Genomic DNA, 26,119 nt, shown 5'->3' on the forward strand with positions numbered 1-26,119 from the left:
GGTTCTAGCCCATTCTCTTTGTCTCTCTCCGCACCGAGCTAAGGGTGGGGGTGCACTGAGTACAGGACTGGGGGTGCAGGGTCTGGGAGGGAGTTAGGCTGAAGGAGCAGGCTGGAGGTTGGGGTGCAGGGTCTGGCCAGGAGCTAGAATGAGGGAGGGGCCTCAGGGTTGGGGCAGGAGGTTGGGGTGTGGAGCCCTTACCTGGGGCAGCTCCCATTTGGTGCGAGGGGTGCAGGTGGATATGTGGGCGAGAGGGCACAGGAGCTCCCCATTTGGTGCTCAGGGTGGGCGTGGGGATGTGGGGGGGTGCAGGAGTCAGGGCAGGGTGTGTGACGGGGGTGCAGAAGTCAGGGCTGGGGAGGTGGGCTGGGTCGTGGGGATGCTCCCAGCCCCCTGCCCTGAGCAGTTCACAGCAGGGGGCTGGAGGGGGTATACCCCCATTCCACCCCCTTTCCCAAGGCCCTGCCCCTGCCTCTTCTCCAATTCCTCCTCTCTCTGCCCAGCACACCGCTGACCGGGGGCAGGGGGCAGGGAGTGGAAGCAGGGTGAGTCCGCAGCGCGCTGGGGGAAGAGGCGGGAGAGGTTGTTTGGGAAAGGCAAAGTAAAGAAATCTCCAGGTGACTAGTCCTGGGTCCCTCCCCTGCCGGTGGTCGGTACCACCTGGGGCTGCGCGACACGAGAATCAAACCCCGTGGTGCTTAGAGATCTCCTCTCTGGGGTGCTGCTGCGGGGTGCCGCAAGGGTTTCCGAATGTGGGTCTCTTTGAACTCCACTTGGAGAGCCACCTTTGATGTGCTGCAACCCCCTGCTGTTCGTCTCTGCGAGCGGGGCCCCCAGCAGTGGACTTAAGGACCTGCACCCCTCTGACTCAGGCCTCATGTGAGCCACAAGCCCATCACCCCCCCCCCCCCGATTTGTTTTGCAGCCCCAGTAGCTTGGCCTGGGGGACACTGTACTTGTAGGATGGTGTTTTTTCCAGGGGTCTGCCCCCCAGTGCATGCAGGATCGGCAGTGAAGCCAGAGGGAGCCTCTCATGCTGCTTTCAGTCCAAGGATTTGAGAGGAGCGGAGACCCAGGGTGCTGTTTTAAGCCCTGCTGTGTGGGTGTTTCCCCTTCCACTGGCCATTGTCCCATCAGTTCTGTTGCGGGATCTGTTGCTGTTTGTGTTGTCACACCTCTCTCTGAGTTGACAGCCATGCTCTGGGGCTGCTGCAGGGCGGGGGAGCTGTTGGATGTAAATTCTCCTGGTTAGAAGTCGAGAGCAATCAGCTCAAGCCCCCTGTCTCTGTCAGGAGTGGAGGAGTTTTGCTGAGGCTTGGGTCCATTCCCCTAGTCCCTGATCCTGCTGTCTTCTCTGCTCCTGGGTAATGACCAAGGCCGGAAGATTCCTGGATCGGGTCCGAGCTTCGCGTTGACTCTGGTTGTGAGGGCTGGGGAGGGAGGGAGATAAATAAATGAAGGGAAACATGAGCCATGGAGCAGAAACGTCCTGCCCCAACCCCAGCAGGAACAAAGGCGCTAAGATGTCACCGCTTCAGAAGCTGGAGAGCCTGGCTGGGCGGATCTTCTACTGGGGGTTGCGCAGCGAGGCGGGGGCCCTGGCCAGCAGCGAGATGGCCCGTGTGTCCGAGCACACTGCCACCTGGAATGAGCAGAGTGAGTTGGGATGGGAGCCCTGTTGGTAGGACCACGTGCAGCCCCAGATCCCAGGGGGTCAGGCTGCCATGATTCAGTGCTGGGGAAAAGCGATGCAGCATCTGAGTCCTAGTGGGGATGCGGGGGGTGGGGGGTGTCCCTGTGATGTAGGTGCCATTGAAGTTTGTGGTGGCTTCTGTGGGGAGACCACGGATTGAGTCTGGTCTGCCCGTCTCCCCCCTGGAAAGGTTCCCTGCGGGGCAGGGTCGAGGTGAGGGGGAAGCTCACTCAGCGGATGAGGCCTTAGGAGCTCTCGGTTCCCAGTCACCGCTGGCAGCAGCTTGACATCAAGGGACTCGTCTTCCTGCCGCTCCTGAGCCATCAGCCGTGTTGCGCCAGCCACGCGAGCCTCTTGCCATGCTGAGGAGCTGATGATGGCGCCGTGGAGGCGTGGGGTGGGACGTGGGCTCTGGAGATGGCAGCTCTTATGTCAGGAGGGCTGAACCCACCAACCGAGTGTGACTTCTCTCCTCCCTGAATGTCTGCGCCGGGCCAGAGTTCGTGCGGTGTGTGCTGGTCCATCGGCTCTCGCTGTTCTGCCGATGGTAGCTAATCCCACACACACACAACCCCTCCGAAGGGAGAGATTATCTTTGTTTTGTGATGGGGGGAAACTGACGTGCACGGAGGGGAAGTGACTTGCCAAAAGACTTGCAGACTTGGGGGCGGAGCTGGCTATGGAACCCAGGAGACCTGGCTCCCGATCTTCCATACTGGTTTAATGGTTAGAGCAGGGCCTGGACGTCAGGACTCCTGGGTTCTGTCCCCAGCTCTGGGAAGGGAGTGGGGTCTGTGGATTCTTCTCTTCCTCATTACTCCCTCTCTGTCTTTCTTCCCCTCTCTATTCCCACTCTCCCTCCATTCCAAAGGCCAGTCCCTGGTGTGTGGCCCCTCCCGTTCCCCCCACTGCACCTGGGAAGCTGCAGGCCAGACGCCTGGTTCTTGATCGCTGCAGATCTTTGGTGTGGGTGGGAGGCTGGGCGCTCGGATCCCTTTGCCCTGAGTGGCACAAGGACCCACTGGCTCCCCTCTGTGGAAGAGTCATGGCTACTTCCCTGTGCTGCTGGGACAGATTTGTGCCCTCTCATGTCACTTACACTTCCTCTCTGACATCCTGGCTCTCTTTCCTTCTCATCCACTTTCACTTCCTCCTTCTCTTTCACGCTCCCTCTTTCTTTCCCTCATTCCTTCCTTTTATTCCTTTCCCTCCTTTTAAGCGGCTGTGCAGTTAATTCAAGAGCACGAGCTGATCAACGCCCAGGTAACACTTGACAGGCTGCAAATAGGGAGCTGGGAGTGTGGGGAGGGTTTCATCTCTGATAGTCACAGCCCCCACGCTCCTCCCCAGCTGTGACTATCAGAGATGAAACCCCCCCCCACTCCCAGCTCCCTATTTGCAGCCTGTCAAGTGTTACCTGGGCGTTGATCAGCTCGTGCTCTTGAATTAACTGCACAGCCGCTTGGGTCGAGGTCACATCCCCACTCCGTGGCCCGGGCTGTAGTTTTGGGTGGGTGGGATTCCCATGGGGGATCTGGAAGTCCCCACGTGACCCTAAGCAGCTCTGCTCCCTCTGCTGGGGGCTCTGGGCTAGCTCGGTGGGGGCGGGGAGGGGGGATGTGGGGGATGAGCTACCTCTGGCCTCCCGCCAATCCCAGGCCCCCTCTGGATGTTCAGACAAGGCTGTAACAATAGTGCTTGGCAGGGCAGCCAGGATTAAAATAGCAGATTGTAAAGCACCTGGTGCCAGCAGCTTCTCCGGCACCTTTAACCCTCTGCTGTCTCGGCCTTCCGAGTGCTGCCCCCAGATCCGGCGGGCATGGCGCGGGGGGCAAGTTAGCCCAGTGAGTGAGAACTAACTATATGCCACAGTTTGGTAGCACCAGGAGTCAGGACTCCTAGGTTCTCTCCTTGGCTCGGGGAGGGGAGTGGGGTCTATTGGTTAGAGCAGGGAGGCTGAGTGCCAGGACTCCTGGGGGCCCATCTCTGTAGCATCTGAGCACCTCAGTCAATGCATTTATCCTTACAGCTTGCCTGTGAGCAGGGCTATCATCCCCAGCGTACGAATGGGGAACCTGAGGCACAAAGTGACATCTCCAGGGTCTCATGGCAAGTCCGTGGCAGAGCCAGGACTCGAACCCAGGTCTCCTGATTCCCAGGCCAGGGTCTGATCCACTGGTTGGCACTGTTTCTGCCCACTTCTCTGATCCAGCAGAGCAAGGCACTGATACCGGGCAGGGCATCGGGGGTTTCCTCTGCTTAGTGTTGGGGGCAGCGCTGTGGAAGCTCCTAGGTGGAGCATCAGCAGTTAGCAAACCCATGCTGGGACTGGAAACTGTCAGGAGGGAGTAGGAGGGGCCCTTTGGGGATGTTGCCTTCTTTGCTAGCTGCTGCCTGTTAAAGAGGACAGACCCTCTGTGTCTTAGTTACACCACAGCTGCCTATCCAGCTGCGATCTGGAGTAACTGTTGACTGGCTGGAGGTCAGGAGACTCCTCATAGATCACTGCCCAGTCGCAACCAAAGCTCCCTCTGCAGGTTCCTGCCCGCCTCTTTGTCTCAGACATCCAGGCTTCGGTTAATTTCACACTAGATCAGCAGCCCTGACCCTCCCAGCTGAGAACCCCAACAGGGCTGCCATCCCTGCGCTGTCTGCCCTGGAGGGACCCTGCCCGTGGCTGGGATGAGGGACCCCTGGTGCCAGACCCTGCTCCCTCCTCATCTGAGGCTGCTACTGGACTGGCACTAGAAATCGGGGCAATTCGCACTAGGACCCGGGCCAGCAGCCGCTGTGTGAAACCAGTTTGCATCTCAAAGTGCCCTGGAGTTAGAATAAATTGCTCTGCCGACCTGGAGCCTGATTCCCACCTAGGATCCGCGTAGCAAAGATATGCAGCCCCCACGCTCCCCCCACGAGCTGACCCTCCTGGTCTGTGCTCTGTTTCTCCGCTGCAGCCAGGTGGAGCTGTGGTGGTGGTGGTGGAAGCTCACAGGACTCTAGCTGAGAGGAGGCGTTTTAACCATCTGAAACAGAGCTGGCTGCTCTCTGACCTTGGGTAACTGAGACTCTGCTTCTTGGCGTTAACCCCTTTCTGCCTGCGATGGCCTCTTCCTCGCCCGCAGGTGGCAAAGCACGCTGGTCTGTTGCCTTGGTGGTGACTATTCAAGCCAGCGGGAAGCTGGATGCTCTGTGGGGGTTGAGGAGGAAGTTGGGTTTCCGAACCGCCATGCCTGGGAGCTCTCCTAGGAACTGCAGCGTGCCGCAGGGGTTGGGGGCTGACGCTTATGTCCCAGCGTGCAGCTCGGGGGTGCTGAGTTGCAGGGGGTCACTGCGCCTCGCAAGCAGTGCTGCACTAGGGGGCGCTGTGCTCCAGGCTGGGAGCTCGGTAGGCGGCGCTCACACCAGTGCTCCAGTGCGGCACCAGAGGGCGCTGTGCTGCAGGGAGCAGCGTGGGGGCTGCTCTCTCCCCTCCATCAGTGCTGAGCCCAGTGCCCCACCTTGGTGCCAGGGGGCGCTGTGCTGCAGGGTGGTGCTCTCCCCTCTCAATATGGACTCCGGTGCTGGGGGCTGATGCGAAGCCAATGGTGCTGTGACCCAGGCTATTCACAGGCTACGCCCAGGGTCGGCCCCGGCCCCAGCTCGCCTGTCTCCCTTCTGCCTCCTTAACCCCTGCTCCTGCCATTCCGGGGTCACCCGCTGGCATGTTCCACCCCAGAGGTGGCTGCAGCTCAGCATCCCTGCATACAGCTTGTCTGTCGCTAGCTTTGTGATGGGCTGGGAGGCCAGATGCTGTGTGAATACAAATGATGGCTGCTTTGCTGTGTGTCACCGGGAGGGGGCGCTAGCCAGGATCAGTGGAGCCGGTCTTGGGGCCAGGGGAGAGGGGGAAGGCTCTCGTATCTGGCTTCACTGTTTTCTGCAGGGCCCGTGTAACTGACTGATGAGCATGCGTGAGGGGTTCCCTGTCTGTGTCTGATGTGCTGAGGATCTGAATCTTACCGGCCGAGCCGGGGCTCTTTAGCTCAAGCTGGAGCAGCCCCTGCTTTTATCTCTCGAGGGCCCTGGTTCTGTCCCCCCTGCGCCAGGCAGCGCAGCAGCCAATAGCAGAGGTTTTGCACTTGAGCTGGTGGCTGGGCTGGGGGGTGCCACAGAATTAGGGTGTAGATGACATTGGGTCCTCGCAACAGCTGTGTAGGGACATTGAGAGAGTTCCCTCAAGCCGTAGCCTGAGAGCCAGGACTCCTGGGTTCCATTCCCAGCTCTGCGAGGGGAGTGCTGGCCCAGATTCTAAGGCTAGAGAAATTCACCCCCCTGCATCTGTATTGGTCGTAGTGGTGAGAGGCTGGGAGGCAGGGCTCCTGCGTTCTGTCCCTGGCTCTGGGCGGCGAGTGTTGTCTAATGGTTAGAGTAGGGCTGAAGGAATCAGGACTCCTGGGTTCTGTTCCAGCTCAGGGAGAGCAGAGTCTAGTGGTCGGAGCAGGGGCAGTACAGTGTATCTGTACTGAGGGACAGTACAGGATTGTTCCGGTATTAAGCATTCAGAGGGAAAGAGCCTCCAGCCTTTCCCTTGCGGGCAATGGCCCTTCTGGCTATCCAATCTCTGGCTGGTGGCGGAGGAATTTCCCCTTACGCTATTCCAGTCTCCCCTTCCCCTGCCAGAGCCTTTGCTGCTGCTTCCCTTGTCTGAGAGCAGCAGAAAGCAGCTTCCCCTCCTTAGCCAGCCTGACACTGCCTCCCAGCGTGATCTGCAGCCGAGGTACAGCTGGGCAAGGGATTGATCAAAGAGGGCGGGGCTCTCTCCAGCTTTTAGCTTTGGCCCCTCCCCTCACGCTCATGGATCGGCTCCAGAGCTGTGTTCACTGAGTGTGGCATTAAATCTGGCCACTGGGAAATCCATCAGGGCTGTTGCTGCTGCATCAGCTTCCAGCCCTGGGGCAAAAGTTCTGTCCTTCATCTGTTCCGACAGCGGGCGTTGGGGGTGAGGCAGCGTGCTGGCATCGGGATTGGAAACTCCAGGAGCTCCGTGCAGGATCCGGCTATAGCCTGGCGCTCTCTGGATGCGGGGATCCGGGCGGCGTTTGCCAAGGAGGGAAAAGCAAACCCTATAACAGGAACCCAGGAGTCCGGGGCAAGACTGACCTTGGGGAAGACACTGCTGTATCCAGGGGCAATAGGCACTAACGGGCACAGACCCCCTGCGCCAAGGGAGCTTGAAGGCACCTGTCACCAGAGGATCCGGGCAGCGCGATGGGGCCCTCCAGCCTGGCATATACCCGTTCCCTCCGATGTAGCCGAGGGAGTGGTGGTGCCAGAGACACACCCTGGGCTGCACATGGAGGCCTTGAAGATGGGAACTGAAAACTTGACTTGGTTTGAAAGGCAGAGGCTCGAAGGTGAAGCATGAGGTTGGAAGCTGCTACCCACAAGCTGGCGTGCGCTAGGTTTCTGTAATCACGAATGTTGGGCCTAAAACTTGTCATGTCTCTTTAAGAGTAGTCTGCCCTCTGATTAGGAGGCTCAGGTCTCTTCCAGATAACTCTGATCTCTCCTAATTACAGATCCCTAGAGCCCTGGTGCTGGGCCCTGCTGGGCTTTGAATCAGGCGCTGATTTCCACTCCGCAGAGAATGGCTTTGTTAACCGGATCTGTGGTCCTAAGTGGTCCGACCTTCTCATGCATTTTCCTTTCTGTGTACCGGGGTTGGTGTCTGTCCCAGGTATTCAAATAATACCTCGTGGTGCTGCATCGGGTACAAGAGAACTGGATGCATTGTGATAAGCAAGAGTGCAGTTTAGCAGTCACAGTAAGGAATGGGAGTTGGGATTGCTGGCTCTGGGATGGAGAGTGGGATCTAGTGGTTAGAGTGGGGGGCCTGAGAATCAGAACTCCTGGGTTCTATTCCTGAGAGTCAGGACTCTTAGTGCTCTTCTCAATTCTTCTACTTCCTGTGCAACAATGGGCAAGGTCACATCTCCCTGCCTCAGTTTCCCTGCCCATAAAAAAGGAAATAGTACCTACCTCCTTGAAGGTCTAAGGAGGTTAAGGTTTTGCTAAGTTCCTTGAAAGGTGATACAAAAGATTAGCGGTATGAAAACGTCTCCATTAGCCGATATCCACTGGTGTTTTTCCTTGCACAGGTCAGTTTGTTAGTCTATTGTGTAATTAGACACAGTCAATTAGTTTCATATGCCAGATTCCTGCCATCTGACAAAACTGACAAGAATAGAAATGTGTTCATGGGTCTTTAAAGGGGCTCTCTCAGCTGAAAGGCCACTGAGCTGGAAAGGAACGTTATTAAAACAAGAGGATTCTAAAAATCCAGTTTGCCATTTACTATTTACGAGTTACCGTCAATGGCATGCAGGCTCCTGAAGCCTATAAGCCCTTTGGAAAATGTTATCCTGTTCCCACTATGGCTTTTGCTCATATACTAGGGAGCTGGGCATCTGTATAAAACCCTGAGATAGGTAAGTCTGTCTGCTTAGCAGAGGAGATCTCCCTGGTATCAATTTCACTCCTGCTGAAAGTAGATTTCACTCTAGGGCTCTCTCAGCTGCAAGAGGGGTGAGGGACCCTTCGTCTGTTTCAAGTGGGACTTAGTTTAAAAATAATTGGAATATTTCAGGATTTGTTTTTAGACAGCATTGGGGGATGGGGGTTAACCAAAACTTACATTTTTGGAGGCCAAATTTGAATTGGCTGCTCGTTAAACGGTTTGTAATTACAGTAGCCCCCAGAGATATTGATTGCAACCGAGGACTCCTTGTGCCTGGGTTCTGTACTTTCACCAGGGGGAGAGCTGTGTGTGCAGTGGAGGTGTTGGTTTTGGTAGGGTCTCTTTTTATATGCCTGTGCTGGGTTGTGTTTAGCACATAGCACTAGGAGGAAGAGGTGGGGAAGTCTGAGATGATCCTTAGATCCTGTGGCAATCAGTTCCACCCTCTTGGATGGGCTCCCAAAGAAGCTCTGTCTCTCTCACAGATGAGCTACACCTGGGTGGTAGAAAGTGCCGTGGGACTGGAGGAGCGGGGCTGTCAGCCACAATCCCCATCCCAGAGCTTTCGGCTCTAGGGGTCCCTGGCCCAGGCCCAGGGCCCTGAGGAGAAAGAACGAGACTCTAAGATGAGACAGGCCCAAAAAGGGAACAAATTATTGGTGTTGGGCCAAGTAAATTAGAGGCTGGTGGTGCAGAGAAGATTCCTCCATCACTGTCTGGGGCTGCCCCCAGTTTATGTAACTGATTAGCAGAGCCTCAAAAGTCTTCCTAGACCTCCAGAAGAAGGCAGAATGGCTGATCTCCCCTCCCAAGGCATTGATCTGGTGTGGATGATGCCAGGGAAGAACAGTGGGGGGAGGGGTGTCGCAGGTCAGAGCAACTGCACCTGTATTTGCCCCTCATGGTCCAGCCAGGGAAGCCACTTAGGCTTCTGGCTCCCAGTTATCACCTCTCTTGGGCAGAGACCTGCATCTCTCTCCTTCCTGCCCTGGGGATTTCCAGGCTGCACAGCTCCCTGCCTACACTGTGAGTTCCCCAGCAAGCCAGACTGCCTCAGCCGGCCTGCTTTTCCCTCCTTCCTCAGAGGCTACAAACAGCCCAGTCTCCACGGGTATAAGGTACCACACAGCTGTTAGCAAGCACATTGATTCTTACGGTAAAAGCATTGCAGGGAAAACCTCTTAAAAACCAGCAAAGAACCAGCACGCCTGCTAATAAGCTTTCCAAAGATCACCCCGCTTCCAGCCAGGTAACTCACAGGCAGTGGGTTTCTCCTCGGGGAGCAGCTTCCAGCAGTTGAGGTTTTGCATAACGGAAGCGTTACGTTTGCATACCCCTCCCCTTAGAGATTTCCTGGGAAATGTACTTAACTTTAATAGTTTCAGATGGTCCCTCAAAGCCCATAACCCTTCCCTGGGTTTCCATCGGAGACGTCACATACAGTCCCACAATAATACATAACCGCCTGCCTTTGTAATACAATGAACTCCTAAGCTACTTAAACTTAGTTCTGTAAGGTACGGCCAGGAGAGTGCAGGAAATTGTCTTCTCTGTCCCGTGTCCATGCAAGGATCCCTCTTCCCCGCCCCCTTGGGGCTGGGATCGATGGTGGGAGACAGTGGCTGGTGAGCCAAGCCTGTTTCTATAAATAGTCCAGAGAGAGTAGGAGACAAAGTGAAAGTAGGTCAGACAGACTGAGCGTCTGGGGGAAGCAGATGTGAATTCAATCCCGCTCTGTAGGGCTCCACGGGAGATGGGCTGTGGGGACTAGAGGGTGAAGGGGGTGTGGGCGGGGGTAGTTAGCCAGCAAATAGCTGATCCCTAAAACCCTTTCAGGGCTGCCCTGCCCTGTCCTGTGGGATCAGGGGAATCCCCGTAATCTTGGTCTCCTTCCCTCCAGCAGTGAATCAGTCACATCTGTAGGATGTTGTTCTGCTTCGCTGGTGCATTTCAGGCCCTCGCCTGGCCCATTTCTCAGCCCTTTCTGTAGGGCAGGGATGACAGGATTAGAGCGCAGTGATGCTGGGTTTCCACAGAAGTGTTGCTATTTAATGATTAAAGTGGGGGGCTCCTGCGGTTCTGTCCCCAGCTCTGGGAAGGGAGTGGGTTGTAGTGGAGAGAGGGGACCGGCAGGGAATTGACTCCTGGGTTGTGCATCTGTGACCCCAAGAACTGCAGCACCCAGATCTTGATCTAGGCTTTTAGCTTGTCCCCTCCCTGGCGTCTCAGCACCAATGATCCCTGGGGGAGGCAGTTAACTTTATGCACCTCTGGTGTGGGGGAGACTTGCCTGTGATGGTGGGGGCAGGGGGGAGCTCTGGGCTCAAAGCCACCCCCTGCTGCTGCTCTGTGCTTGTCCTCGCTGCTGCAGCCATTCCAATCCCGTGGGCGTCTCTTGCACTGTTAAGAGCTGCGGGACTTGTCCCTGTTGGGAGCAGCAGGAGGCAGCGAAGATAAAAGGGGCTCTCAGTACCAAATATCCCTCCAGATGCTGCAGATTGCTCCAACCCCCATCCCGCTTCCTCCCTCCCATGGTTCTGGGATCTGGCAGCAAGGACAGGGAGCCCGGCTGGTGAAGGAAGGATCACCTGGCTGGATGCCAGAGAGCGGGACACTTGGTTGGTCCCAGGCTGCTGCTGTCGAGGCTGTGGCAGGTTGTTTTAACCCCATTGTGGGCAAAGCCCAACTGGGGTTTGCAACTTTCACGGCTGCCTTCTGCAGCTCTGTGTGTGTGCACGGAGCCCCCCCTTGAGGGCTGTTGGTGTCATTGATCTGTGAGGCCTGCATGGTTGAGAGAAGGCTACACACAGGCCTCTGCCCTTTGAGCTAAGGGGGAATCTCCTTCCCCTTCACCCCCCTTTGCTGGCAGCAGTAGTAGATCCCGTATCCTCCCATTAGGGCAACTTGATCCACGCATCTTAACGTCCTTTGACTGGAGGGTTGTACGAGTGTCTCCTTGTGGGGTGCAGGTTCTGTGTCGAGGGCGTGGACCAGGCACCCCAATGGCATGTTCAGTGGGGGGATAGAGGCACAAGTGCATCCCCTTGGTGCTGGGGGCTACATTAGCCCTCCCTGACGGGGCTGTTCGGTCTGTCCAGGGGCAGGCACGGGGGTGGGGATGTTGCGGGAGCGCACCCTCATGGACCTCTCTCCAGCCAATCCCCAGCTGAGCTGCCCTTTGTAGCCAACCAGGCACCGCCATCCTGCTGATACGCTTAAAATCCCCGGCCCTGTTGTGACTGTGTGCCTCTTCGCTGAGCCGGGGTGGGGCTGAATGGGGAGCTTTGTCCACCAGGCTGGGTGCCCCCCCTCCTGACTCCTCATGCTGCTCCCTCTCTCTTTCCCTTACAGTGAAGGAGTTCCTAGCCAAAGCCAAAGAAGACTTCCTCAAGAAATGGGAGAACCCCTCCCAGGTACTGTGCTCCCAACCCAGATCACCCCCCACCGCCGCCTAATCAAGGCCTTTGCAGCCCCAGGCTGATTACTCAGCAGTCACCCCCTGGATCTCTTTCCACCTTGCCACACAGCCTCCGCTGAGGGTCTGGGGTTATTTTTGCTCCTGGGGGGCGGGGCTGAGTGGACCATGTTGCTCTTCTGCCCCCCTTTCCCCCCCCAGTCTGCCCTCTGGTAACTGAAGGGCCAAGAACTCTGTAGGTTGAACTCCTTTCTGCTGTGGGAGGGGGACACTAACCATGTGGGACTCCTCCTGATCCAAGCTGTCTCCCCCTCCCGCATCCTCCTTCCGAGGCTTCAGCGCAGTTGTCCAGCCCAGCCCCAGATTGGCTCCCAGGGGGGTTGTGCTAACAGGGACCCTGTTCAAAGGGCCTCCATTTCCTGCCTGCGCTTGAGCGCAGTGCCCCAGTGCCCTGGGTCTGTCCCCTCTGGAAATCCCGCCTGGGGTGGTTGTGGGTAATTCCTGAGGCAGAGCTGCTGGTCCCTCTGCAGCACTGTCACTTTGCTAGTCCTCCCGCACACCCTGTGTCATTAACGCCATGGCACAGATGGGGAAACTGAGGCCCAGAGGGGAAAGGGACTTGGTCATGGGTATAGGAAGTTGGTGGCAGAACTAGGAAGAGAGCTTTTGACTCCTAGTCTCCTGCCCTCTGACCACTACACTTCACTCCCTCTCCTCACAGACCGAGGGCTAGAACCCAGGAGTCCTGACTCCCAGCCCCGCCCCCGCCAGCCCCACTGAATGGAGGTGGGCGGGTCGCCTGTCTGGAACTGGAGTTTGGTTCTGCCCAAGGAGCAGGGAATCCCTTGTCAGTGTCTCCTTAAAAACACAGAGCCTTCCTTTGGCGCCCTCTGGTGGTGAAATGTGACATCTACTTCTTCATATTTCCACCTCACCATCAACTGCGGAGTACAGGATCCGGCCCCACGGGCAGCCACCGCACTCCCTCGCTTGCCTGCGGCCCCATTAGACTGGGGGAGGGGGATGCAGCATCTGCTCAGCCTTGTTTTCAGGTCTCTGAGCCGCTGCGGCGCCCTGGACTCTGAATGGACTCGAGTGCCCAGCGCAGCACAGAACTAGGCCCCTTTGCAGTGTCCTGGGCTGCGCAGCCCAGGCCAGGGAACACTGTGGGAGCAATGTGGGGCAGCCCCCACTTGGAATGGGCACAATGCACTGTGGGGTGCTGGAAAATAGCATTGGCCTTCTCAGCTGCCAGCCACTCCCCAGGGTTGTGCCATGTCAGTTGCCTATCCAGAGAAGGCCATCCCACCGTCAACCTCAGCCTGGACCAGTCCACACAAGAGATCCACTTCCTGGACACTATGGTGCTAATAAGCGACGGTCACATAAACACCACCCTATACCAGAAACCTACTGACCGCTATCCTTACCTACATGCCTCCAGCTTTCATCCAGACCACACCACACGATCCATTGTCTACAGCCAAGCTCTACGATACAACCGCATTTGCTCCAACCCCTCAGACAGAGACAAACACCTACAAGATCTCTATCAAGCGTTCTTACAACTACAATACCCACCTGCTGAAGTGAAGAAACAGATTGACAGAGCCAGAAGATTACCCAGAAGTCACCTACTACAGGACAGGTCCAACAAAGAAAATAACAGAATGCCACTAGCCATCACCTTCAGCCTCCAACTAAAACCTCTCCAACGCATCATCAAGGATCTACAGCCTATCCTGAAGGACAGCCCATCACTCTCACAGATCTTGGGAGCAGGCCAGTCCTTGCTTACAGACAGCCCCCCAACCTGAAGCAAATACTCACCAGCAACCACACAACAGAACCACTAACCCAGGAACCTATCCTTGCAACGAAGCCCGTTGCCTACTGTGCCCACATATCTATTCAGGGGACACCATCACAGGGCCTAATCACATCAGCCACACTATCAGAGGCTCGTTCACCTGCATATCTACCAATGTGATATATGCCATCATGTGCCAGCAATGCCCCCTGCCATGTACATTGGCCAAACTGGACAGTCTCTACGTAAAAGAATAAATGGACACAAATCAGATGTCAAGAATTGTAACATTCAAAAATCAGTCGGAGAACACTTCAATCTCTTTGGTCACTCGCTTACAGACCTAAAAGTGGCAATTCTTCAACAAAAAAACTTCAAAAACAGACTCCAGCGAGAGACTGCTGAATTGGAATTAATTTGCAAACTGGACACAATTAACTTAGGCTTCAATAAAGACTGGGAGTGGATGGGTCATTACACAAAGTAAAACTATTTCCCCATGTTTATCTCCCCCACACCCACCCACTGTTCCTCACACGTTCTTGTCAACTGCTGGAAATGGCCCACCTTGATTATCACTACAAAAGGTTCCCCCCTTCTCCTGCTGGAAATAGTTCACCTTACCTGGTCACTCTCGTTACAGTGTGTATGGTGACACCCATTGTTTCATGTTCTCTGTGTATATAAAATCTCCCCACTGTATTTTCCACTGCATTCATCCAATGAAGTGGGCTGTAGCCCACGAAAGCTTATGCTCAAATAAATTTGTTAGTCTCTAAGGTGCCACAAGTCCTCCTTTTCTGTCTTCATATCAATGTTCTCAAGAACAACCCCAGTGCGGGGCTAGCGGGTGCTGTGCTGCAGGGAGTGGCGGGCTCAGTAGGGAGCGCTCTCCCATCACAGTCAGTGCTGACCCTGGAGGGGCTGCCTTTCTGGTGAGCTATAAAAACCAAAGCTCTGAGCCCCTCATGGTCAGTAAAGACCCCGCCGGTCTTGCAGTGCAAATCCCACTGTCGCGAGCAGGTTCCTTCCTGATGCCCCCAGGACCAGTCTGGCCCCACATCACATTTGTTTTCCCCCTTCCAGAACACAGCCAGTTTGGATCAGTTTGATCGAATCAAGACCCTGGGCACAGGCTCATTTGGGAGGGTGATGCTGGTGAAACACAAAGAGACCGGGAATCACTATGCCATGAAGATCCTGGATAAACAGAAGGTAAGACACTGGGGGCTGCTGCAGAGATCTGGCCTGGGGCTGTGGAATCCCCAGTGCGGGGCAGGGATTTGGGGCTGAACCCTGCGTGGGGACGCTGGAGAGGGGAGTGCGTGCGAGGCATAGGGGGTGCTGTGCCAGCAGAGGAAGATTTGATGTTGCTATTTCCTTTTCTCTCCCAGGTAGTGAAGTTGAAACAAATTGAGCACACCCTCAACGAGAAACGGATCCTCCAGGCCGTCAACTTTCCATTCCTCGTCAAGCTAGAGTATTCTTTCAAGGTAGGTGTCCTTCGCTTGCCAGCCCAGCCCTGGACTCTGTCTGCCCCCGACTCCCACAATCCCCTTGATATGTTTCCTATTTAAAACCAAAGCTGTGCTGAAGGGGTCGAAGGGCACAGTCTGCATCTCTTGTATCCTGAGAACAAACCTTCCTGGTGTGACCTCTAGGATCAGGTTTGGAGCTAAGAAAAATCAGTTTGGATCATTCCCCTTTTTCACTCTCTTCTGTTCTGCTTTTGACTCCAGGTTTTGAACAGTGATGCTTCCCCCCGCAACCTGGTCAGTTTTGCTTTCGTTCCTAGTCAGTTTTAGTTCCGGCTCCCATGCGCTGGCCCTAGGGCATGAGATCTGGCTTGCAGGGGAGTCTCAGAGGAAGTCCTAACTTAACTTCATGCAAAATTGGCTTTGTGGAGACTTTGAAACCATCACGTGGGATCGTTTCCTCCTGATGGAGTTTCTGTGAAAGCTAAAATTCAGGCCACAGCGATGGGGCTTGGAACCTCTTCCCTGAACCTGGATCTTGGGGCCTGTGAGCTACACTCTGTGTGTAGGAGGGAGAGCAAAAGTAGTTGTGCCTTAGAGCTGTGGCTGGTCTGATTAAAGAGGGGCTGGCTCTGAAGGGAGATCTGTCTCCTGTCTGTCAGCCTGAGGTTAGTGGGTTGTAGCAAGGAAGAGTTGTCAGCTCAGAGGAGGCTGCAGGATAAATTGCAGCCCCTGCGGGAGCCTGGAGGCTAGGGTGAAGGGCGTGTTAGCAGCAGGCAGTGCTGGCAGAGTCGTTTTCTTGGGGCCCCTCATCATTCTAGGGTTAAATAGCTTTGATCTTGGCCCTTGTCTGTGGAAGCTGCTACAATGGAAATGTCACTCCTGCTCAGTTCTGTGTAGCTCTCGGGTGACACAGTGGCACTGGGGCCAGCGGCTGCTGTCACACAGGCTGGCTCGCTGAGCCAATCGATTCTCCTATGACAGCGTAAAATAAATACCTGAATCCGCGGGTGTAAATATGGGAGAACTTTGTTGAAATCAATGTGACTGCTCTGGATTTACCCCTCTGAGCTAGGAGTCTGTCCTGGTACGTGCTGACTGGGCCCTATCAAGGTACCACTAGGGTGTTGGGGCCTGTTTAGTTGGTAGAGGGTCAGGAAGGCCCATGTCATGCAGACCAGAACTGCCTGAGCAGGGAGACCAAGGATGGGCTACGCTGCCAAGGCTGAGCTCCCTTCGTCCCCTTAGAGACAGCAGGGTTCAGGCATTGTTCTCCGTACACTCTTGGGCACCCACCTTTACCCTGGTCCTGGGGCTCAAGGGGTAACCCTCTTAATTTAAGCACCCACCCTCACCCTTCCATGGGCCCAGGGCGTCTCCTCACACTCTGCGGGTTTGCAGGGTCTTTTCCCAGTGAAAGAGCCTCACACAGAAATATCCTTAACCTCTGTTTATTAACAGTTACTGTCACGGACTCACAGGTCGTGCCCACTCTTGGCCCTGTGCAGGCCTTGGGGGGAACCCCTTCAGTGCGACAGCCCTTCTCCAGCTCTTCTCAGGGGTCCAGTCTCTCTCGGGGTTAAGCCCCTCCTTCTCCTGGAAACACACCTCTCTGAGCCTTAGCACACCTGTCTCTCACCGGGGGCCCCCTCGGGGAGTCCACTGGCTCTGGACCCCCGGGGCCTCCACTCCCAGAGGGAATAATGCAACCCTGTTCTCTAGACTGGAGCGCCTCTCAGCCAGCGTAAAACAGGAGGGTTTATTGAGCGTCTGAACACAGCATAGGAAACTCTCAGGGCCCTCAGGCCTGCCCTCCCCCAGCACAGCACATCCAAGTCTCCCCTGCATCCAGGTGAGCTCTGCCTGCTCTCTCTCTCCAGTCCCGAGGCCCCCTGCTTCCCAGCTGGGCATCTGATATCACTTCCTCCAAGCCCCGCCTCTGTCCATTGTCTTCTCTCCTGGTAAGCAGGGTTCCCTGGGCCTCCTCTCCTCTCAGCCCTCCTTTGGCCCCCTCTCGCTGGAACTGCCTGGTCAGGTGACCCGGGTCCTCTCTTCACAGCCCATTGTCTTCCCTCTGGCCAGAACCAGCTGTGACTCCTGAGCTGGGCCTCCTGGTCACCAGGTCACCAGTCGCTGGGGTATCCATTCTCCAGGCCATTGGCCGGGGTCCCAAGTTCCATCCCTGGTCCTCTGTAACAACAAACAACAGAGCCTGGGAATCAAGCAGGGAGAACTGGAAGTCCTGGCACAGTCAAGGAATTATGATGTGATTGGAATAACAGAGACTTGGTGGGATAACTCACATGACTGGAGTACTGTCATGGATGGATATAAACTGTTCAGGAAGGACAGGCAGGGCAGAAAAGGTGGGGGAGTTGCATTGTATGTAAGGGAGCAGTATGACTGCTCAGAGCTCAAGTATGAAACTGCAGAAAAACCTGAGAGTCTCTGGATTAAGCTTAGAAGTGTGAGCAACAAGGGTGATGTCCTGCTGGGAGCCTGCTATAGACCACCGGACCAGGTGGATGAGGTAGAGGAGGCTTTCTTCTGGCAACTCACGGAAGTTAATGGATTACAGGCCCTGGTTCTCATGAGAGACTTCAATCACCCTGATATCTGCTGGGAGACCAATACAGCAGTGCACAGACAAGCCAGGAAGTTTTTGGAAACTGTAGGGGACAATTTCCTGGTGCAAGTGCTGGAGGAACCAACTAGGGGCAGAGCTCTTCTTGACTTGCTGCTCACAAATCGGGAAGAATTAGTAGGGGAACAAAAGTGGATGAAAACCTGGGAGGCAGTGACCATGAGATGGTCGAGTTCAGGATCCTGACACAGGGAAGAAAGGAGAGCAGCAGAATATGGACCCTGGACTTCAGAAAAGCAGACTTTGACTCCCTCAGGGAACTGATGGGCAGGATCCCCTGGGAGAAAAACATGAGCGGGAAAGGAGTCCAGGAGAGCTGGCTGTATTTTAAAGAATCCTTATTGAGGTTACAGGGACAAACCATCCCAATGTGTAGAAAGAATAGTAAATATGGCATGCGACCAGCTTGGCTTAACAGTGAAATCCTTGCTGATCTTAAACACAAAAAAGAAGCTTACAAGAAGTGGAAGGTTTCAGAGATTGGTTAGTCTCTAAGGTGCCACAAGTACTCCTTTTCTTTTTAAGGAGTGGAAGATTATACATATGACCGGTGAAGAGTAAAAAAATATTGCTCGGGCACGCAGGAGTGAAATCAGGAAGCCCAAATCACACCTGGAGTTGCAGCTAGCAAGAGATGTTAAGAGTAACAAGAAAAGTTTCTTCAGGTATGTTAGCAACAAGAAGAAAGTCAAGGAAAGTGTGGGCCCCTTACTGAATGAGGGAGGCAACCTAGTGACAGGATGTGGAAAAAGCTAATGTACTCAATGCTTTTTTTGCCTCTGTCTTCACGAACAAGGTCAGCTCCCAGACTACTGCACTGGGCAGCACAGCATGGGGAGGAGGTGACCAGCCCTCTGTGGAGAAAGAAGTGCTTCGGGACTATTTAAAAAAGCTGGATGAGCACAAGTCCATGGGGCCGGATGCGCTGCATCTGAGAGTGCTAAAGGAGTTGGCGGATGTGATTGCAGAGCCATTGGCCATTATCTTTGAAAACTCATGGCGATTAGGGGAAGTCCCGGACGACTGGAAAAAGGCTAATGTAGTGCCCATCTTTAAAAAAGGGAAGAAGGAGGATCCTGGGAACTACAGGCCAGTCAGCCTCACCTCAGTCCCTGGAAAAATCATGGAGCAGGTCCTCAATCAATTCTGAAGCACTTAGAGGAGGGGAGCTGGGGGTCCATGGGTGTCAGGATCAGGTCATCCTGGGACTCCAGCTTCTGCACGGTGTGCTTGGCACGGTGTTAAGGTCTGGTAGCGCTGATGTTGGGCTGTGTCCTGGAGCTGGTTCCCAAGAACTTCCTTTTGGTCCCCAGTTTATAGAGTGAAACTTGAGTCCTGCTTAGCTCTACCTTAACCCATCATTTTACTGAAGTATTACAAAATACTTCTCTGACCAATCCGAACATAGTGTGAAACAATTCTTTACCCAGGCGTACCTTGCCACCTTTTTTGATGTACACCTGGCAAAATTAGTTATGGAACAGAAACAATCAAAGAACCAGACCGATAAACAATAGAGAAGCGGGGACCAGAAAGGGAAAACAATCAAGAGGTAGAGATTTCACACCCACACTGCAGCTAAGTGATTCCTTTGAGCATCCTAAGATCTGTTTCTTTGCCTGGTGATGCTGGGCACTCTTCGGACAGGAGCCTTCTTAACAGCCCAATATTACATTGTTTTGATATAATTTAGATGGAATGTGAGGATGTGACTTTCTGCTTCTTGGCTCCTGCTCTCCTAATGTGGCTGCAGAAAAAGGTCTCCGACCATCCAGCATGGGGCGCTGTGCCCATGCCCGGCTGGACCCTCTTTCCAGGGCTAGATGGAAACTGACACTGGGCTGGAGGGAAGGGGCAGTGGTCTCCGCGTGCGCGGGTGCTTAGTGCTCATTTTCTCATCACTGAGCCGGGTCGGGTCTCACTAGCGGAATGGCTTTGTTGGGCTCAGCGGAGTTACTTCGGAGGCTGCTCTTTGACTTTGCAGCCGTGAGAGAGGATGGAGCCAGCCTGGTCAATTTCACACTCTGCTTTTGACAAGTTTCACTTCCTGCTTCTGTTCTTTTGGGGTGTCCGACCTGGCGGCACGTTGGGTTTCCCCTTTGATCATAGATGTCGCAGCTGGGAAATCCATCTTGTCCCCGCCCATCCCTGCCCCTAAACCGGAGGAGGGGAGGGGTTGAATTTTCTAGGGCTCTAGTACGAAATACTCCAAGCAAATAAAGCTTGCGCCCCCTCATTAGTGAGTCTGTTCCCCAGCCGCGTCTGTGCAGCAACTCCCACTGCAGGTGTGTGCCTGGGACCTTCGGCACCACGGCGCAGCCCCTCTAGCCCTTGAGCCAAAGGAGTAACAGCAGCAGCTGGTGGCTGTAGTAGGCTGTCATCTCCCAGACAGCAGGTTCACTGCATTGTGTGCTATGGGGAAGCCAGGCCAGTGCATCAGGCTCCCTTGAGGCATGTGGGGTTAGTGCCCTGAAAAGGATGGGGCTAATAAAGGAGCAGGGGTGTGGTGAGCAGCTTCATCCCGGTGTCACAGGCACTGACGGGGGGCTGGAGTGGCTCCATCCCTTGCACTCAGTTTTTGCTGCATTTCCTTCTAGGATAACTCCAATCTGTACATGGTGATGGAATATATCCTGGGCGGGGAGATGTTCTCCCACCTACGGCGGATCGGGAGGTTCAGGTGAGCGTTGCCACGGGAGCCGATGTTGGGGACAGTGTTGCTAATGGTTAGAGCTGGGTGGCGGTTAGACTCCTGGGTTGTATCCCTGGCTCAGGGAGGACAGTGGGATCTAGCACTTAGAGCAGAGGGACTGGGAGTCGGGACTCCTGCGTCCTATTCCTGCCTCTGCCATTCACTCCTTGTGGGAAGGGGGGAGAATTACTCTGTGCCTCAGTTTCCACAGCTGTAAATTTGGGATTGAGTTCAGTAGAGAACTGGACCTTTTATCCACTAGCAGCATCTGCAGCGACGCTGGCTTTGATCCTCCTACTGCAGGGTGTGACCTGATCCCCAGCTGGGCTGGTCAGGAAGGGATTCCCCATGGGGAGAGCGGCTGAGGTCTTCTGCCAGCATTAGCCACAGTCAGTGGCAGAGATGCCAGGACTAGATGGAGTCATGCTGGAAGGAGCTGGGGGTCCATGGGTGTCTGTATTGAGGCTAGGGGCGAGATGCTGGTCTGGGTGGGGCTTGCCCTGGGTTGCCAGGCTGGATGGAGTCAGGGGTCTAGCAATGGTGGGTGGGATGTGTGTACTAGGGCTAGTGGTCTGGCTTGGGCAGATGGGGCCACCGGGCCGATAAGGGTTGGGGCATCTTGCCTGAGGATCTATAAGGAAGGTGAAGGTGTGGGCGGCAGGAGGCCGAGGGTGCTGGGCTGGCTGAGAGGGGGCAGATCTGGCCCGGGATGCCCACGTTCTCCTCCCACCTCATTGCAGTGAACCTCACGCCCGGTTCTACGCTGCTCAGATCATCCTGACCTTCGAGTATCTGCACTCGCTGGATCTCATCTACCGAGACCTGAAGCCAGAGAATCTCCTGATAGACCAGCAGGGTTACATCGAGGTGACGCTGCCGCCCCCTCCCACTCCTTCCCGTCCCCATCCCAATGCTGGCTCCTGGCTCCCTGCAGTGATCTCCTGCCTGTCTAAGTCTCTCTCTGTTGCCATCCCCTTCCCAAAGCCAAAACACCCCCAGAAATATAACACGGCCAGAATACATCACAATCATCTGCTTCCCCCTTCCCCTCCTGCTGTCACAGCTTCCGGGCTGATCCAGCTTCTCCCCTTTCTCTGTTTTGGCTCCAGGTGGCCGATTTTGGTTTTGCCAAGCGGGTGAAAGGCCGAACCTGGACTCTGTGTGGGACCCCAGAATACCTGGCCCCCGAGATCATCCTCAGCAAGGTGAGCTGGGGAGGGCCTGTCTGCTGCCTGATCTCTAGCTAATCCCTGGCCACAAGGTGGTTTCCCCCCACACCTCAAATATTCAGTGCGTGACACTGGCCTGCTTTCCCCGGGCAGGGTTATCACAAGGCTGTGGACTGGTGGGCCCTGGGTGTCCTCATCTATGAGATGGCAGCTGGTTACCCCCCATTCTTCGCGGACCAGCCCATTCAGATCTACGAGAAGATCGTCTCTGGCAAGGTATTTGGGCTCAGGGAGGGGACACTTGTGTGATATTTTGAGGGAGGGTTCACCAGCAAAAGTGGGGTGCCAAGTCTCAGCAATGGACCAGAGAGATGCTCACACACTGCACCCCACACATGCTAATTCCCTTCCATGCTACCCCAATCCCCAAGACATGGGCATCCTCCCTGTCATGTATCCCATTCCCCTGCACCCCGACACATAGACCCTCCCTTGCCACATACCCCTGTTCTCCAACACATGGACATCCTCCCCATTGTGTCCCCCACACATATCCCTACTTCCCCAACACATGGACTGCATCCCCCACCCCATCACCATTGGGCTCCCTGTAACTCTCATGGGGACTCCTGGAACCGGTGCCTTTGGTTTTCTTATACACTGTTGTGAATTGCAAAACTCTCCTCAACCCTGTTGTGTTGCAAGACTAAACATTCCTTAAAGACTTCCGTCATCTCCAGGCACTGGTAGAGCACTCATCACCATAGTAACCAAGAGCCCATAATATTCCTCTGCCCACCCCAGCGCCTTCTCGCCAAGGATCTCCAAGCACTCATGGTGGACACGGTCAGCTTTAAACCTAGTGGGGTTTTAAAAAAACAAAGTTGTGTGGCCTAGTGGAACTCAACAGGCCTGGGTTCTGTTCCCGGTTCTCCTACCAGCCTGCTGAGTGACCTTGGGCAAGTCACGTCTCCCCGTGCCTCAGTTTCCCCTTATGTAAAATGAGGATAGTGATGTGGCAGCCCTGCTTTGAGATCTGTGGAGGAAAAATGCTCAATAAGAGCTGGGGGGCTGCTGCTAATGAACCATTTCAGCTCCTGTGTCAGTCCTCAGTAGCCTGAGGACTAGCTTCTTGTCCACTCATTGTCCTGGAGTGTTTTTAAAGGGCTTATTATTTATTATTAGGTGTATTACAATAGTGCCTACAAGCCCCAGTCATGGGTCAGGACCTCCCTGTGCTATGGGTCTCTACATTACTAGGTGTATTACGGTAGTGCCTAGGTGCCCAGGTGTAGCCCAGGACCCCCCTGTGATATGGGGCTGTACATTATTAGGTGTATTATGGTCATATCTCAGCCCCCAGGCATAGCCAAGGACCCTCTTGTGCTAGGGGCTGTACATTACTAGGTGTATCTATGAATCTAGCCACGAGGGCAGGGCAGATAAAAGCCAGACCTCTGTCTCTCCTCCCCACCCCAGGTCCGGTTCCCTTCTCACTTCAGCTCAGACCTGAAGGACCTGCTCCGGAACCTGCTGCAGGTGGACCTCACCAAACGCTTTGGCAACCTCAAGAACGGGGTCAACGACATCAAGAACCACAGGTGGTTTGCTACCACCGACTGGATCGCCATCTACCAGAGGAAGGTAAGAGGGCGGCGGCAGGCAGAGGAGGGCCTGGGTAACTCCCACCTTGTGCAGCCTCCGTCAGCAGGAATTGAACCTGGGATCATCAGTGCCCAGGCCTCTAGGAGCGCATTGGTTCCTGGGACTCTGTAGCAGGGTGTTGTGGCTGGGTGCAACCACTAGGGGGAGATATGCTCACCCAGCATTGGTTTAAAGTCGGGAGCCCTCAGTCACCTGTTTGTAACATGGTGGCAAAAGCAAGGTCCTGTCCCCACCCCCTGAGGACAACAGCCTACTACTGCTGCTGCCAGCTAATGGCATTATTTCTCCATGTCTGGTGGGAGAGGGCTGGGCTGAAGGTCCTGATTAAAACCCTCCTGATGATGCAAGTGGGGGCTCTTACGGGGATCCAAGGGGCTCATGACCCCCTGCCCTTCCCTGATTGCAAAGTGAGAGGAGGGGGTTCTGGCTAGATAAAAGGAAGCTTGAGGAGGCGCTGATCCTGCATCCCTCACCTTGTTGCGTAGGGGCCCGATCCTGTTTCCCTTAAGAGTGCTGGGGGCCCTGATCCTGGGCTCCTAAGTGGGGTCATGGGCTCCCCCTTCCATGATTGCAAAATGTGAGGGTTTCTGGCTGGATTGGGGACGGGGGGGTTGATCCTTGCCTGCCTTGTTGCAAAGTTGGGGCCTGATCGTGCCCCCCAGCAGACCCAGGAATGTGGGGGGGTGTACAAATGTTGATCCCTCACCTCGTCCCTAACCTCCCCCGCCCCTCCCTTTGCAGGTGGAAGCTCCCTTTATACCAAAGTGCAAAGGCCCTGGCGACACGAGTAACTTTGACGACTACAAGGAAGAGGAGATCCGGGTCTCCACCACTGAGAAGTGCGCCAAGGAGTTTGCTGAGTTCTAGGGCCAGCAGGGCGCCCTTCCCCCCGCCAGCCCCCAGGAGGGCATGCACGGAGCAGGTGGGGGCGGGGTTGGATTTGACCCCACCCCGCCCCGGGAAACACGTCTGTGTCCTCCGACAAAACTTGTGTCACTGCCCCCACTTCCTCTTTAACAGTGTGCTTCATTGTAAACATATTTGAAACAATTACCAATAAAGTTTTGGGTTACTATGTCTCATTCTGGCCTGAGAAACCTTTCATTAAAGCCAAACTGTCCATGAAAAGTTGTGTTGTCTATAAATCTGCATTTTCTAGCAATAAAACTACCGCCCAGCTCTGCCTCTGGCTGCCACTGCCTGTACGAAGGAACCCGGCTGCAATTATTTAACGTAACCTTCGTATTGTTACTCGTAGCAACCTTTGTGCTTTGGGCACAAGGCTGACACTCTTTGTGTGTGAGGATTTTTTTCTTTTTCTTAAAGCACCAGTCACCAAATCATGCGAGTTTGATTAAAAAGCAATCAGGGCTTGTCTGCATGGGGAAATTTGACTGGAGTCGCTATGTTCCACTGTAGCTCTTTCTGTTAATTTCCTCAGGTGGAAAAACCTTCCCTGTCTCGCCCCCTTCACTGCAGAGAAATCTTGAACCAGGTGACCTTTTAAACGTCCCCACAGCAGGAAGTGAATAAAAACACCCTGCCAAGTATTTATAAAATCTCACGATTTTGAAGCCAATCTCAAGATTTGGTTTGAGGCCCATCGTTATTTTTCACCGGTCAGGGTTCGCATCGCTGCAGCGACAGGAGCCAGGCAAATAGCCTTCCGAGTTTGCCCAGTTTACGCTTTGCAGCATTTTCTCGGGTCTCTGTTGCTGTCTGGCTATGGGCAGATCCCCCTGTTTGTTAGGCGTGGGTCTTAAATGAGTGGGGGGCCTAAAAAGGGAAACATGGGTGTGAAAATTGGCAGAGGATTTTGGGGTGGGGGCTGGCATTGGGCCTAAGCTACTTTTAGTTCCTTTTTAAAAAATCACTGAGATTGCATGTTGACTGTCTTTAATGTATGTGTCAGGTATGATCCCCCTCTTACAGAGTGGAGCACACACAGAACCCAGGCGTCCTGGCTTCCAGCCCCTCCCCTAACCACTAGACACCACTCCGCTCCCACCGCTGGAAATAGAACCCAGGAGTCTGGATTCTCCAAGTCCTTTTCTCCACCCCGCCTACATTGGCTACACCTCTGCAGACTGTCCCCGTCCACCATTTTGGATGCCTTCCATGATTAGCGCAGCAGGGCGGCTTCAAGCATGGCCCCTCCTTAATCCACCCCCCCCCCATGTCAGAGGGCATAGGACTGATCATGTGACTGGCTACTATTTCCAGCAATACCAAGGGACCATGTTCTAGTGGTTAAAGTGGGGTGCATGAGCATGGGGGTAGGGTTGTGTACTGGGACTCCTGGGTTCTAGTCCAGCTCTGTGACGGGATCTACTGAGTAAGGCCAGGGCAGCCGGAGCTGGGAGTCAGGACTCCTGGGTTCTAGAGGGGAGTGGGCTCTGGGCGTTAGGATCGGATGGGGCTTGGAAGTCAGGACTCCTGGGTCCTGTGCCACCAGCTGTGTGACCTGAGCCCTTCTCTCTGCCTCATTTTCCCATCTATGAAGTGATGATAACCAAGGCTGCTGTTCTCGCCCCTGCCCCCCCATTGACCCCCACTTCCTTCATCATGCCTGGCTGGAGCCTCATACCCCAAGATGTCCTGCACGGAGCTGTGCCTGGTACCATCCCTCAGGCCAGGGGCCGTTGGTTGAGGCTGGTAGCCAGATAAGAAACTAGATCCTCAGCTGGCATCAGTCTTTCGTCTCTGTGGACTCTAAGGGAGTGGTGCCGATTGACACCAGGTGATGCCAGTGGCATGATGTGAATTGGGAATCTGGGCCCAGGCTATCTGAGAAACAGGTCTGACTGCCAGGTAGCTCCAGAGCTGCAAATCCAACCCAACAGCCATGGGGCTGCACACTCAGGGTGAACGGCTCAGTGGTGTTTTCAGCTGGCGCCAGCCAGCCATGCAGAGAGGGAAAGCGGCTGCTGCCAGTCTGCCAGCTGTGCTGCAAAATCCTGCCAGTGGGGGAGTGGGCCAGCAGCAAGGGCTCTTAAGGGCTTTCAGGATTTTGCTGCCACAGTCCTGGGTCCTGGCAGCTGTCTGGGACTTGGGCCCTGT

At 54.9% G+C, this 26,119-nt stretch overlaps 1 pseudogene; it reads left to right on the top strand.

Moving 5' to 3' along the window:
- The first annotated feature begins 1,454 nt into the window (after window positions 1-1,454).
- LOC140900655 (cAMP-dependent protein kinase catalytic subunit alpha-like) lies at window positions 1,455-23,926 on the top strand (annotated as a pseudogene).
- The last annotated feature ends 2,193 nt before the right edge of the window (window positions 23,927-26,119 follow it).

Source organism: Lepidochelys kempii, chromosome 20 (assembly GCF_965140265.1).
Source record: "Lepidochelys kempii isolate rLepKem1 chromosome 20, rLepKem1.hap2, whole genome shotgun sequence".
NCBI lineage: Eukaryota > Metazoa > Chordata > Testudines > Cheloniidae > Lepidochelys > Lepidochelys kempii.